The 15,379-nt window shown below is 39.3% G+C and overlaps 1 protein-coding gene across 1 annotated transcript in view; it reads right to left on the reverse strand.

Moving 5' to 3' along the window:
- The window catches only part of Dpp10 (dipeptidyl peptidase like 10), a 1,523,950-nt gene that overhangs the window by 1,238,566 nt on the left and 270,005 nt on the right, over positions 1 to 15,379 (reverse strand). The gene's annotated exons all lie outside the window — the stretch shown is intronic.

The raw sequence follows: 15,379 nt of genomic DNA on the forward strand, positions 1-15,379 counted from the left end.
AAAAACTTTATCTTCTACACATATTGGGAATATTGCACTCAGGAACTCAGAAGCTATAAGTTGCCTGCACAAATTCTAATGAAATCAAGCCAGCAAGGAAGAGGAAGGGGCTGGGGACCCCCATCCATAATAAGACCCATTTTATATAAACATAGTAATAGAGAAAAATGTTAAAGAAATAAAAACAACAGTAACAACTAAAGAAGTGCCTATTGAGGTTTTTGCAAAAGTGACCAAATGCAGATGAAGCAAGACAAACACAAGCTCTCCATGCATACATGGCTTTATCATCAATTAGAAGTGAGACACCAGTGAAATATGTCTGCTTTTATCTTCACAGCTACTACTTGAAGCTAAAAAAGACATTTCCTCTCATTGTAATTAAGCCATTTGTTTAATGCCTGCTCCCAGGCACAAGTGATTAGAAACCAAAATGATTACTGAGTGCAGCAAAAACCTAATCAATATAACCTGATTCATTTATCATGCTGCGCTATATTACAAATGTTAAAACACAAGTAATGAAACACTCCACATCTTTTCCTTTACAAAGCATTTACTTTATAAATCACATGTAAAAAATATCAGTGGTTCTGTGTGCCTTTTTTTTTTCTTTTTTTTGCCTTTTCCAAAATGCTGCTTTATCTTCCTCACATAAATAACTATGTCCTCATGAATCTCAATCAGGAAAGAGTTATTGCAGCGATCATCAGATTAAATGTGCTTTCATTTGTTCTAATATAAAAACAGATCCATTTCAACACGATAGACCACAAATGCATCTAATGCATTTCAAACTGCTGTCTTTGGTTGATACAAGAATAACTTTTAACTATATTGATTCTCAGAGAAGACAATCATTGCCCCCCCATCATTTAGCAGCTGTTAATGCAGGTAAGTTTTAACATGACTGTCAGTTTCTACATTTGTAAAAAATATGCATAGGGGTTGGGGAGATGGCCACTTGCTGTGTGACCATGAGGACCCAAGTTAAAAACAAAGCACTTATGTAAAGGGCTTGGCATGGTTACTCACATTTCTGTAACTCCAGTATTAAAAGAAACAGAGACAAAATGGCTGCCAACTTAGTTCCAGATTAAGCAAGCATCACTGCTTCAAAGGACTAAGTGGAGAGTGATAAATCAAAGCATATGATGTCCTCCTTATATGTGGACACATATAAAGAATCTCATAATTCTTTTCAGTAATTCAGTATTTGCAAAGTACAATAATCTATAAAGAAGCAACCAGCCCAAGACCCAGCACAAAGTAGGAAATCAATGTTAGTGATTTTTTTTTTCTTTAAAGAAGACCTGTGACATCCATCTCAGCTACCATTAATTGGTCTTCTGCTTTCCATACTTTCACCCAAAAATGGAGATGGGACTTCCATCTTTATTTTCCAGATAGAAACTCCAGATTTGTGGCTAAAGAGACAGATGAGAGGTCATTGTTGTACAAGCATGAGGACCCAAGTTTACTCCCTAGAACCCGTGCACAACAGCAGGTGTGGTCAACACAACTGAAATCTCAGCATACTGAAAGCAAGAGGATCATTGAGGCTAGCTGGCTGCCAGCCTAGCTCCAGTTTGATAGAGAGACCCTGTGTCAAGGGGAAAAGATGGAGGATAGCAGAACTGGGTACCCAACATCTTCCTTTAGTATACAGATATGTACATACAGGTGTTCCCACATATATACACTACACACTATATACACACATATATATACACATACATACTACACACACACATATATACACTACACACACACACACACACACACACACAAACACAGTGAGAGACAGAGAGGGGCTAAATTCTTTCAGGAAAAAGACCTAAGTACACAGTGAAGTATTACTAAGGCTCAAAAAACTTCATAAGAAAGGGATAGGAAGATTGTGGGAGCTACAGGAACATAAAATCTGTGGTGATATTGTGTCTCTTAGAAATGACAGAAAATCTTCACTTAAAGTAACACAGCAGAGCTGGGCACACACCTATAATCCCAGTGCTCAGGGAGGCAGAGGCAGGTGGAGATCTGTGCACTCAAGGCCAGCCTCATCTGTCATCCAGGACAGACAAGGCTACACAGAGAAACCCTGTCTCAAAAAAATAAAATAAAATTCCACAACAGTATATGGCAGTCTAAGCAAGGCCTGAACAAGAACAGCAATACATGTGCTAATGTAAAAGAGGGGAAAATTCAAGGGGCCCTATCTCTAGATAAAGAAAGAGGCAGAAACTGATGACTTCTGGGAGAGGGAGAATTAGTCTTTCACAGGCACCTGCCCTCTGATTAATTCTCCAAAGTCAAATGGCCAGCTCTGAAATCATATACAAAAAAACAACACCAACAGAGTTGGTTATCTCTGTATATTTGTATTTGTGTGTGTGTGTGGTGTGATGGTAACAATTCAAGGAAAAAGGGCATGAGTTAGAGAGCGAGTGAGCATGGAGACATGGGAAGGGTTAGAGGGAGGAAAAAGAAGGGGAAATTATTTAATTGCATTTCAATTAAAAACAACAAGAGAGACCTGAGCCTTAATCCCCATCACCAATATACAACTCTGGGAATAGCGATGCTTGCTTATAAGTCTAGTGCTAGAGGTAGAGACAGGAAGATTCCTAAGCTCAGTGGATGGCTAGCCTATATGAACTGGTGAGCTCCACATTTTGTGGTCCCTGTGTCAAAAAATAGGACAGAATGTGACCGAGGAAGACATCTATGGCCTCTATTTTTGGTCTCCATATTCATAAATGTGGACCTGTGCACACATATTACACAAACACACAAATAGAAAATTTTAAGATAAAAAAATGTAATTATGTGAATGTGTGTTTCCCTGGATGGGTATGTACATGAGTGCAATTATGTGACCTGCAGAGGCCAGAAGAGGACATCAGATTCCTTTGAGCCAGAGTTAGGGGCTACTATGGACCACTTGACCTAGGTGCTGGAAGCTGAACGCCAGCCCTCTCTAAGATACACAATCACTCTTACCTACTGAGTCGTCTCCTCCTCTCCACACCCCAATATTTAAACAGAGACACAACAACTTACAAGATGTCATATGTCAAGAAAATTAAGGAGCACACTGAGAACAAGGATGTTGAACGCCTTCCTATTATCACTACTCTCATCAGATACAGTGCATGAATCTCAGCACCAAGCCAGAAGCAGATGGCTAAGAATCCACTAAACAGCAGGTAATAAAACTCGGAAATGTGATGGGTGCCAAAGGACTTAGGAACATGGTGGAGGCCCACACCATACTTTTTGACATAACTATTAGGAGCAGCCTAGTATCAGAATTAAATGTCACCAGGACAGAATTGCATGTGGAGAAAAGTACTCAATATTCTTCAAGGAGCATAACTGGTATTTCTTTTATAGGACATTAAACAACAGCACTGATGAATTATTTGCAGAAAGCTGCTATAAATTGCACTGTGTAACATATGCAGTTCCAAGAATCAGACAGTCTCCCACGAAGTTTCATGATAATTTCTTTGCCAGAAGAAAAAAAAATTACAGAAAATGTAACAAGAAAGGTCATCTGGGAAAGATATGGGTTCCCTCTAGCTTACAAATTGAGTCTTCCAGAAAGCAATCAGTAGCACGTCCTCCCCATTCCTTGCCTCATATTTCATCCGTTATCTCTTGAAGCTGGGATTGAGTTTGTGATTTCAAATTTCACAGATGGAACATAATCAGAAAATGTTGACATAAATATGTAACCACTGATTACCCATGTATACAATTCACTCTCACAGAGAAGCCTCGCCTAATTTATTGACTAACTATTTCTATGTAGGGAGAGTTGGAAGAAAAGGGAGGGAGAAGGAGAGAGGGAGAGATAGCTTTGTAAAACGCATGATAATTTGATTTGGCAAAAGCCTCAGTCAGGAAAGTTCTTTCTGCACAGCATGAGGACCTGATCTTGGATCCTCTGAACAGAGTTAAAGTTTGGCATGACAGTGTACAACTGTAACACCAGTGCTGCAAGTTATAGGAAAGAAATCAACAGATTTCTGGAGCTAATGGCCAGCTGGGTTAGTGTGACTCCCAAGTTCTGTGAAAGAGACTGAATTTAACAAATGAGATTGAGTCATCTAAAATGGAGCTGACCTCCAGCCTCTGCATGAATCCACAGGTGATTGCTCGCACACATGCACATAAATGCATACACATGTATAACACACACAAATACACACCAGGATGATAGTTATTCTTTCATTGAATTTGTTTTTCTTACAAGTGCTCTGATTTGTTGTATCATATTTAACAAGGTAAAAAGAAAAAGTGAGACAGTATGAGGTTAAATTGAAAGTAACCTATACTCACGCAACTAATCTAGTGTAGGGCCCCAGCATTAACAATTTTGAAAGTTCCTGGCTTTAAAATTTTGGCGTGCAGAAATCATAGATAGAAGCTACAAAATAATTATTCCCAATTCTATTTATTACATATGGTTTTTATTTACTCTTTGGGGGTTTCATGCATGCATGTTATGTATTTTGATCTTATCTATTCAAACTCTCCCAGCACAGTAGTCCCAACTTCCTTTCTCTCTCTCTCTCTCTCTCTCTCTCTGGATTATACTGAATCCAAATAGTGTTGTCTGTACACACATTGATATGAGTCCAGCCACTGGAACATGGGCAACCTACCAGTGGCTGCACCCCCTATGAAAAATTACTCTCCCTTGACCAGAAGCCTTCAACTGTCAATAACTTCTGAACTAGAGGTGAAGCCTCATGAGCCCCTTCATCCATGCTGGGATTGTAACTGGCATGATCTAATGTAGACATTAAGATGGTAACTGAAGGTGCTGACTGTTTATGAATTTAATAGTCATGTCATGTCCTAAAGACAGACATTTGGGGAGTTTTGTAGCACCCTTCCCATCCCCCAACTCTTACATTCTTTCATTCTAAGGCTCTGGAGACATTCCTAATTCTTTGTAAGCAAATGATAGTAGTGTTGCTAGAAAAATTAGATTATCAGGCTGTGAAAGAAACAAATACGCTTTACTTATAAATATCTACAAAATACTCCAAATACATCACTATGGTATCAATTATATTATCAGAATAATATAGAATTCTAGAAGATTTGATAATTTCTGCCCTAATAAAAAGTGATAGTGGGGTGGAGAAGGATGTGAAATATCTTAATACATCCTTAATATCTGCTTACATCACGTGAGCATAAAACTAGTAGTAGATCAATTCCATACCAGCAACAGAAACAGCACAACCAAGAGAACATATAGGAAAATGCACAACAGCCCTTACCTAACAGTTTAGCAGTGAAATCCTCTTGTGTAGCTATTCCCTCTCAGCTGGAACATTCCTTCCTGAAGGGAGGCTCTTTAAGACTGGGGAACTACACAAATCACAGGTTTCAAGAGGCCTCTGTAGTTTACAGGATTCACAAAATCTATCCGCAAGATTATAGGAGCAATAACAAATGCCAGAGCCAATTGTAGGAATATCTCCTACACCTGAGCTGCCTGCAAGTCAAGCAGGAGGATGAGTGAAGAAGCTTGGGACCCATCCTGGGAAGGATTTGGATGATAGAGCTACCTTTGTGTTAAGCATACTCTTGTAAGGAACTTCAACGGACTTATGGTCTCATTAAGCTAGATTTGTAAAAAGGCATTTTGTTGGCTTGTCGTTAATAATGCTCTACCTGGAATGATGAAAAATTTTGATCAAATAGCTACAGGAAAAGTCGCATAACGAATCCTGACAGTTTTGGCATCAAAAGGAAAACTATGACACAGATGTCTACTTTTCCACGTAAGATTGTAAAATAAAATTGTTCACCAACGTAATGATAGACATCTGGAGAAAGATAGGAAATAGTTAATGCAGAATAAGAAGAAAACTATAGCAAAAACTAAAAATCCAACAATGAGTCCACAAAGAAAGACACCTAAGTGTTAGAGAATTTCAAAATGTTGATAATTATTCCAAATCAATATATACAATACTTTCCATTATGGAAATAATACCAAGGTTGAAAATGCAATCAAAAAATATGTACTCACAGTAGCAAAATCAAAAGGTACCTTGAAAATAACTTTACTAAAATATGCTGGACTTTCATGCATGGAGCTATAAAAATCTACTGGAGCAAGAACTTTTAAATAAATAGAAATAGCTTGGTGAGGTGGCACACACTTCTATTCCAGCCTTTGGTGAGCAGGTGCAGGCAGATCTTTATGAGTTTAAAGCCAGCCTGGTTTACAGAGTGAGTTCCAGGACAGTCAAAGCTACACAGAGAGGCCTTGCTTCAAAAAAGTCAAAATAAAGCCAGGCCAGGTGGCATACACCTGTAATCGCAGCACTCAGGGAGACACAGACAGGTGGATCTCTATGAGTTCAAGGCCAGCCTGGTCTACAAAAAGAGTTCAGGACAGCCAAGTCTACACAGAGAAATCCTGTCTTGAAAAACCAAACCAACCAACCAAACAAACAAGCAAACACCCCCCCCCCCAAAAAAAAACCTCCCAAAGGACAAAATAAATAAATAGAATTTTTTTAAAATTAGGAAAATAGAAGGCTGCTCCGCGTTGGGATGAAGAAACATAATTTTGTACCATGTTAGCTCCCTCAACCCCATCAATCAACTTAGTTTGTGCGCAGTAATTCTAATCTATAGGTTTCTTTCTGGCACTCTCTTTGTGTTTATTTGTTTTAAGGATTTATTTTATTTTTATTTTATGTGTGTAGAAGTTTTGCCTGCAGGTATGTACTTGAACTTTATGTGCAGTTTCTGCATAGAACACCAGAGGGTGCCATATCCGTTGGCACTTTACTTCCAGACAGTTGTGAACCAACAATATTGGTGCTGGGAACCAAATTCTCTTCCTCTAGAAGAGCATCAAGTCTTCTTAACGACTGAGCCACCTCTCCAGCCCCTTTGTATTTAGCTTAATAAAATGGAAAAATATTTTTCACTTTACTTAGAAGAAAATTTAAGAACATTCAAATAAATTGCACAAAGAATAATAAGAGAGAAAGAATTCATCCTAAATAACTTTTAAAAAAAAGATAAAACAGACAAGATTTAGGATATGTCCTGTAGGTATGCAACTGCAATTAATGACTGGAAATGTTTTTTAAAGTTTAAATAAAAATATAAGACATAAGAACATAGAAGACACACGGGCAATTAGAATGTGAAATAACAAGCAATTTGGATGGATGGGGACTGTGAGATGATCTCTTAACAGCTGTACACTGGGTATAAATAAGATTGAGATCACATGTATACATAAAAGTGCTGAGTGCATTTTCGTGGGCTCGCTTGAGAGACATGAAGCTGTGTTTTGGAGGACAATTTCACCTGTTCATATTTTAAGTTGAAAATCTCATTTGTCTGGCACCTTAAAGTCTACAATTTTATCATATAAAATATTTGTTTATCCCTGTTTTTATAACAATCTTTGTCTTTCCACGTCATTTTATAACCATAAAAATTTTCTCATCTGTTATTCCTCAGGCACAATCCACCTTATTTTCTGAGACACCATCTGTCACGGACCAGGAACTTGCCAATAAAGCCAGGCTGGTTGGTCCACCTGTCTCTTCCCTCTCAGGACGAGAGTGGCAAGCACACAACACCACATCTGAGATTTTTTTTTTTTTTGGTTTTCCATGGACACACACACACACACACACACAAAAAAAAAAAAAAAAAAAAAAAAAACTGGAAATAAAGTCTTCACATTTTCAAGACAAGACCTTCACCAGCTGAATGACCTTCCAGCCCTGTTACCACCATTTTTTATCACCAACAATTAAACATGTTATTTTGACATCAAAGAATGTAAATATCTTGCTTTAACCATTCCTAACTAATTGGTGGTAAAACTAAAGCATGTAAAAATTCACGTGTTATTCACCTTACCTAACTCCATGAGCTTACTAATAGAGGTGATTGACTTGATTTGTATTATTTCAAATTTCTAATATGCACTGTATAATACTTATTATTTCTTCACCCGGCCTTGAATGCCTCCAGTAGTTTTAAGGTAAATGTTCAATAACCTGCTTCTTGGTGAAAAACTTTTTGTCACGCCAGCCTCCTGGCAGAAAATGCTACCACAATACCGGAAGTTACCAATGGTGTTGCCAAAGAGCCTGTTTCCTTAAAATTTCTTAGTCAACTCAGCAAGCAATCCTCAGTCAGATCCATTGCTTTCTATACATCAGTCACTCTGGTAGCATTGACAGAGAAGTGAAACTGACATGACTCCCACCTCTGAGGAACACAAGCGAAGGCTGGCAACATGGGTCAGCCTGTGAAGGTGCTTGCAGCTAATTCAGACGGCCCGAGTTCCACGTCTGATCCTCATGTGGTGGAAGGAGGGGACACTCTCCCACATGCTCTCTCCATAGCATGCACTATAGCACTCACACACAGACTCAAATACACACAGATAAATGAGCATAATAAAGTTTTTAAACAAATATAAGGGTAAGTAAAATAAAAGAATAGCCACTTCCAGGGATGCGAGCTCACTGATGAAGCGCTCATACACACAAGTCTCTGAGTTCAAGTCCCAGCATAGGAAATGTGGTAACTATGAAACAAAGTGATCAAAATGTCTGTAAAAACAAAATGTCTCAAGAGTCTGCCTGACGGGCTCCAGATGAACACATCACATGGCTACTTCCCCATCAATGTCTAGTGCAGCACTGTCCACCATTACTATGTCTTGGAACAAAGTGAGGTGACAACAGAGGAATAGAGAAAGAGAGAGAGAATGTGGTACAAATACACTAGAGAATATTTCTTATTCACACAAAAAGAATCAAGCTGTGTCAATTGTACGAAAATGGCTGCAGCTAGATATCATTGTGTTTGGCAACTTACGTCAGTCTCAGACAGACAGATATCATGTTTAATCTTGTGTATGCATCCCAGCTTTTTATATAGACACATAAAATCATGTCTGTACAAATGACAATAATAAAACTGTCAAAGGGACAAAATAGATGAATGGAAGAGTGCCAGGAAAAGAGAGAATGTGGGACACAAGGGCGTATGCTAATAGACCACAAAAATAAAGTTGTTTTTTTTTTATATTTCATCTTTTATGAGACCATTTATAATCCCTTTTCAAACTCAAAATCCACAGTTACAATTTGCCCTCAAGGTTCAGCCAGAATAGAATTTCCAATCAAATCTGCTTTGAAGTCCTTCTTTCTCCCATGTCCAGTGGAAAATACATCTTCTGGGTTGTTCATCTTAGATCTTCTCCACCATGTGACTTGATGATGACTCAGAACAGAATTCAATGGTAGGAACCCCGGGCTCCCTCTGATAATTACTATAATCACACCATCATGATTCTCCAAGTTGATGTGTTTTTCTACAACACATCAAGAAAATTATTTACTTCTGGGATGATGAATGACTTCCGAGCCCAATTCCAACAGATATTACGATTCCCGCTCATGGCAGACACATCATTTTCCCCTGGAACATAAAGAAAACCTGCTCCTTATGTTCTGCATGTTGGCATGTGCAGATTTTATGCTTAAAAGAAAAGCTGTTTCCAGGTTCTGGTAGACATCATGTGGGGTCTGATTTGGAAAAACCCAGTGTTAATAGAGATGATGACTAAAGTATATTTTCTTCTTGAGATATATTGCAGTCAAATTTGTATAAAGTAGTCATTTTAACAGAGAAAGCCAATGTTGGCAGTTTGAAGGGAACCTAAATGATAAATTACTAAATAAATTTAAATATGTCATGGTAAGCACTAGAATTGACATGCTATCTTGTCCACGTGGGAAGCAGTAAGGAAGAAAGCGTGTGGTAAGTTGTTTTATGTGAAAATCGCTGTTCCTGATTAGAGTGCCTTCAGCCCAGTTCTGTCAATCTGAGGTAAGGAGAAAAGCTGCTGAGAAGCAGTGGGACTCCTTCAGTGACAGTGAGATGACAGAAAACCATCTCACTTGCCTGACACCTAAGCCCCTTGGAGGAGTTTATCACCAGTCCTCCAGGGAAATAGATTTATGCTATTGGTGTAGGCTGGACAGTCTTAGTCATACGTACAATAGCTGCTTATGAAAATTATGCAAACAAGGTCTGTGAGGCTGAAGAGATAGCTCTGTGGACGAGAGACTTATTGCCAAGCCTGAAGACTTAAGTTCAGTCCTCACAACCCACATGATAGGAGAGAACCCCTTTTATCGCCTGCAAGTTGTCATCTGACCTCCACACACTTACCAATGCAAGGGTGTACCCACACTCACACTCAGACTTAACATGAATAAAATGGAAATTTTACATATTTAAAAAATAGACGCAATTTGTGGATGAATTTATTTAAAAGCACAGCTGTTGTCAGAGTTGATTCTAAATGCTTGTGAGATTAAGCCATGGGTAACAGTGTGCCAAGTGTTGAAAGAGTCACTGTAAAACCTCTGATACTACAAATTAATCAGCACCTTAGATCAATAATTATTAAGAAATAAATAAATGGGGACTGAAAATTGGGCTCAGGGGTTAAGAGCATGCACAGCTCTATCAAAGAATTGTAATTCAATTCGCAGCACCCAGGCCAGGTGGTTCACAATTGATCGCAGCCGATCTAATACCTGACCTCAGTGGGCACCCGCACTCACACCTACACATCCATACAACCACATATACATACACATAATCTAAAATAGATCCTCTTTAATGAGACAAATGGCAGAATACTAGGCAGAGCAAGAGGGTGAATAAAGGGCTTGGGAGATGAGGGTTCAGTAACCTCTCAAGTGTGGGGAAGCAGGCTCAATGCCCAGAGCCCGTGTGAAAGGCTGTGGATAGCAGCGCGTGCACCACCTGCAATCTCAGCAGTGCTGAGGTGGAAGGCAGAGATGGACAGATCCCTGGAATCATGCTGGCTGGCTAGTTTAGCCTACTTGGGAAAGTTCCAGGCCAACGAGGAACTCTACATCAAACGAAACATGAGGTTCCTGAGGAACAAAACATGGGGTTGTCTTCCTGACCTCTACATGCCCGCGGCATCCCCTGCCAACCAGCCCTGTTACATACCTTCCATGGTGTTTGCTGTTAATCGTTAACCTGGTAGAATCTAAAGTCACTTCGAGCAAGGGCCTCTGGGCATGATGGTGAGGGATTACCTTGACAATACTAACTGGTGTGGGGAGAAACATTGGATTGAATGTGAGACCATTCTCTGGGCATTGGTGGACTCTATAAAATGGGGAAACGGTGAGCTGAGAACTCGTTCATCAGTCTCTGCTTTCTATTTCTAATAGATGTTACGGGACCAGCTACTTTAGCCTCTTACTGCCTGATTTCTGCTCTGTGATAAAATGCGCCTGATTATTTTAAGTTGTTTTTGTACTAGTATTTTTAGCACCTCAATAGGAAAAGAAACTAAGAAATTTTCTAACCTTTATTCTTAGGGATTTTGACCTGTATTTTGTTCCGCTGTTTCTTCATCTACTCATAACAGAACATGGGACATTGCAGCCTCCATCAGTATGAGAGTCAATCCTCATAACAACTCTCCCTTCATATTTCCATGAAAATGATTGGTTTCTTTCTCCTGAAGAAACTCATGGGCATTACTTTAAGAGCCAGAATGCTAAGTTTCCACGCTGCCATTATCTCAAGCCCAAAGTGTGTTTTCTGTCTCTTGAGTCTCATGAGAATACTGACTGAATGATACAAAAATACAACTGGTAAGGGTTGGGACTGTAGTTCATTTGGTAAGTGCTTGCACTTGACCAGCAGGCATGCAGCCCTTGTTTCAATATCCAGAACCATATAAGCTAGGTGGAGTTGTATAAGCTCTCACCTGTTCAAGGTCACTCTTGGCTACACATCAATTTAGAGACCAGCCCCGGGCACAGGTATGACAGTGTCTCAACAACGAGGAGGTAACTTTTAAAGCTTCATAACGCATTCTGGATTCATAAGGATTCTGCTCCAGTTTCCCCATGTTGAAGATCCTTTGGATGAGCCAGGGAATGCTTCAGGCTCACCCTACTCTTCAAGATACCCCTTCTTAAACTTAGATTGCAACCCTGTTGCAATGCAGTTCTTTGTAAAAGGGTGCATTTCAGTTTGTGTTCTTCTCTCTGCTGGCTTCTCTCCTCGGTAGCGTTTTCTCTCTGTTCCCTGAGCTCCATTTAGTACAGAAAGTAAGGTTTGCCAAGCATGAATGTTCCATAAGGGGCCTTCAGCATTCTGCAGTTCACTGAATTCATTGTCTTTGAAGGGGAGTTTCAATATCTGCATTAGGTTCTGTCTTTATTTTGAAGAGCTCAGCTGAGGGTAAGTTAGTCACATGAGTGCAAAGCTCACTTTATCCATTAATTCCCTTGCTTCCCATTTATTCCTAGGACAAGTTAGAAGGAGTAGTTTATCCCTCGGGCTACCTAAGTAGAAAGGTGTCAACAATATACAAAGAAAAACGGTTCATGGATAACATACATAAGACAATGATATAGTTTCCTCTCTTTTGCTGTAATAAAACATCCTGATCAAAAGTAATATGAGGTGCAAAGAGTTTATTCTGCTTACAGTTCCAAATTACAGTCTGCCATTGTGGGGAATCGAGGCAGGAACTCAAGCAGCTAGTCACACCACAGTCATAGTCAGGAGCAGAGAGAAATGAAAGCACCTCTGCTAACCGCCTCCCATATACCGTTCTCTAGTCTTACACAGGGCCTAGCCCATAAAATGGGGCCAGCCACACTCAGGGTGGGTCTTACATCCTACCCAATCAACAAGGCAACTTTCCACACACATTCCTACAGTCTACTGTCATCTAGAAAATTCTTCCTTAAGACTCTTTTTCTTATGTGTTTCTAAGTTGTGTCGATCAAACCAACCAGGACAGGCAGTAACTACACTTTGGATCATCACATAATTGACCATAAAAAGTAAACTTTCTTTTCTTCAGGTTTTGGTGTAGAATTTTGCTGACATCCTCTATAAGTATAATCAGAAATATACTGATTTCAGTAAGTGATTGACTCCAGACTTCAGAAACTCTACCTCCAATAAACCCTTCCTTCCTTAAGTTGTTTTGATCAGAGTGTTTTATCACAGCAACAAGAAAGCAAATCAGGATGTTCTGTCACATAACTGCCGCCAGAGCTATCCATCTCTGTGCTCTCATTACTATTAACTGCTATGGCTTATCAGGAGCCTCTTTTGTAGGGGTACTGTTTTCTGTTTTGCAATAATTAATCCAGTCCTCTGATAAGCTGGCAAGTGTAAGACCTGAAAGTTAAACCCAAGTGGAAAGCCAAGTTCTTAGTGATTCAGCCCCTCATTTACTCTCTGGTTGATTATGCATCGTTATCTTTGATTCTGGGTTATTATTCTGCTGAGTTTAAATCTTTTTAGTTAATTTTACTGAATAAGTTACTTTTCATGCTGTCCATTCATCTAAAGTACACTAGAGTCACCACTGACTGATCAATTGCTAAAGGATGAATTAAAAGTACCCTAGTAGTTCTTTCCTACATTTGTCAAAAAAAATAATTCACTAATTTTTAATTATGTGAAGTGTAGTGTATGTGTGTATGTGTGCAGGCACCTATGCAAGCCAAAGAGGACATCAGATCTGCTAGAGCTGGAATTGCAGGCAGTTGTGAGATACTCAGTGTGGCTTCTGGGAAACAAATTCAGGTCTTCTGCAAGTGTAGTGTGCACTCAATCACTGAGACATCTTTGCATTCTACTTTTATTATATAATCAAAGATTGACTGACATCACTGTGGGCCAGCAGGAATAAAATATCCACATGAAGGAAACAGGCCGTGAGTTACTTAACTAATCCTTGCAGGTGATGAACTGAAAAGCAATGAGTGAAAATAACTTCTGTTTTGACTTCTATTGGTGGAGAGACTCATACACACACACACACACACACACACACACACACACACACACACTACCTCCCGTCTCGCTCCTATCGTCTATAAATGACATGATTATTGTGCATGGCAATCTATTACATTACAACATTTCAGGTTATAGATGCTGCCATGACAGTGACACATATGTCCCAATTTATGGAGTAACTACCATGTGTATTATGTACCTGTACTAAGGCACTTCAAACAAAATGAAATTCCATAAAGGAAGCATAGCCTGTATTTCTCTTCATTCATCACACAGTACCCAACAAAGCACGTGACCTGAAGAAAGCAAAACTAAGCAACCCTGAGTTGTTCCAAAGACCCTGGCAGTCAGTCATACTCTGAGTGGATAAATTTCACATTCCAAGCCATGCATCTCTGATTGTCAGAGATATGACACCTTTGGGGAAACCCACATGGATGGGAAAGAGTGAAGCCACCCACACCATGAAATCACTGTGGTGCACTCATCTGACTTACAGATTTAGCTACTGGGCTTTCAAAGCAAAGAAAAATGGGCATGTATCATTTGGGTTGAAATTTCCAGAAACTATCAGGTACAACCACACCCTTATCTGGAGCTCTTGTCTTTATTTCAAAGGTCACTATAATTCTGATTTTAATCAGCAGAAGTATTTTTCAAAAGTGTAACCTAATTCTATTGTTCATTTTAAAATATTCTTTACCTGTGTGATGGGGTAGAAATTTAAAATTAAAGTGACTTCCTTTCCTTTAATTCTTAGACTATCAACTAGTAGTAAAAGTTACAGTTCAATTATCACACACACAAAAAAAACAAATATAATGAATTTCATAATTAAAATTATTTGCAACTTGGTACTTACAAGTGACTAAACTAAAAAATGCCAGTTGCATAACTCAGATTCCTTACAACCTATTTTAGGGAAATTATTCATCTTCTGAGTCACCAGCTCTCAGCACTAAGAGCAGCGTTAAAGTTCAAGTTCACTGCCTGCAAAACCCTTGTTCCCTACCAGGTATGCAGAGGTTCCTCTGCAAGTCCAGCGTGTTTTTAGGGAAGGTGCAATGTTATGAATCAAGTTCAGGTCTAGCACGTCTAAAGCCCCTATAATAATAAACTTTGACAAGCTGTCTCAGACACTGAACAAACCTTTCCAGGATCTCGTGTCTGTAATCCAGCCCAGGTTTCTTATCTAAAGCCTCAAGCCAAGGTTACAGGGAATACAAGGCCATCACTGACAGTAAGTTAGATGTTCCATATATATTTTTTTAATTCTTTATTAATTACAATTTATTCACTTGGTATCCCCCTGTGTTTCCCTTCCTCCTCCCGTTCCAATCCCTCCCTTCCTCCACCTTCTGCATGCATGTCCCTCTCCTAGTCCACTGATAAGGGAGGACTTCTTTTCCTTCCTTCTGATCCTAGTCAATTAGGTCTCATCATGAGTGGCTGCATTGTCTTCTTCTGTGGCCTGGTA

Source organism: Meriones unguiculatus, chromosome 18 (genome assembly GCF_030254825.1).
Source record: "Meriones unguiculatus strain TT.TT164.6M chromosome 18, Bangor_MerUng_6.1, whole genome shotgun sequence".
Classification (NCBI taxonomy): Eukaryota; Metazoa; Chordata; class Mammalia; order Rodentia; family Muridae; genus Meriones; species Meriones unguiculatus.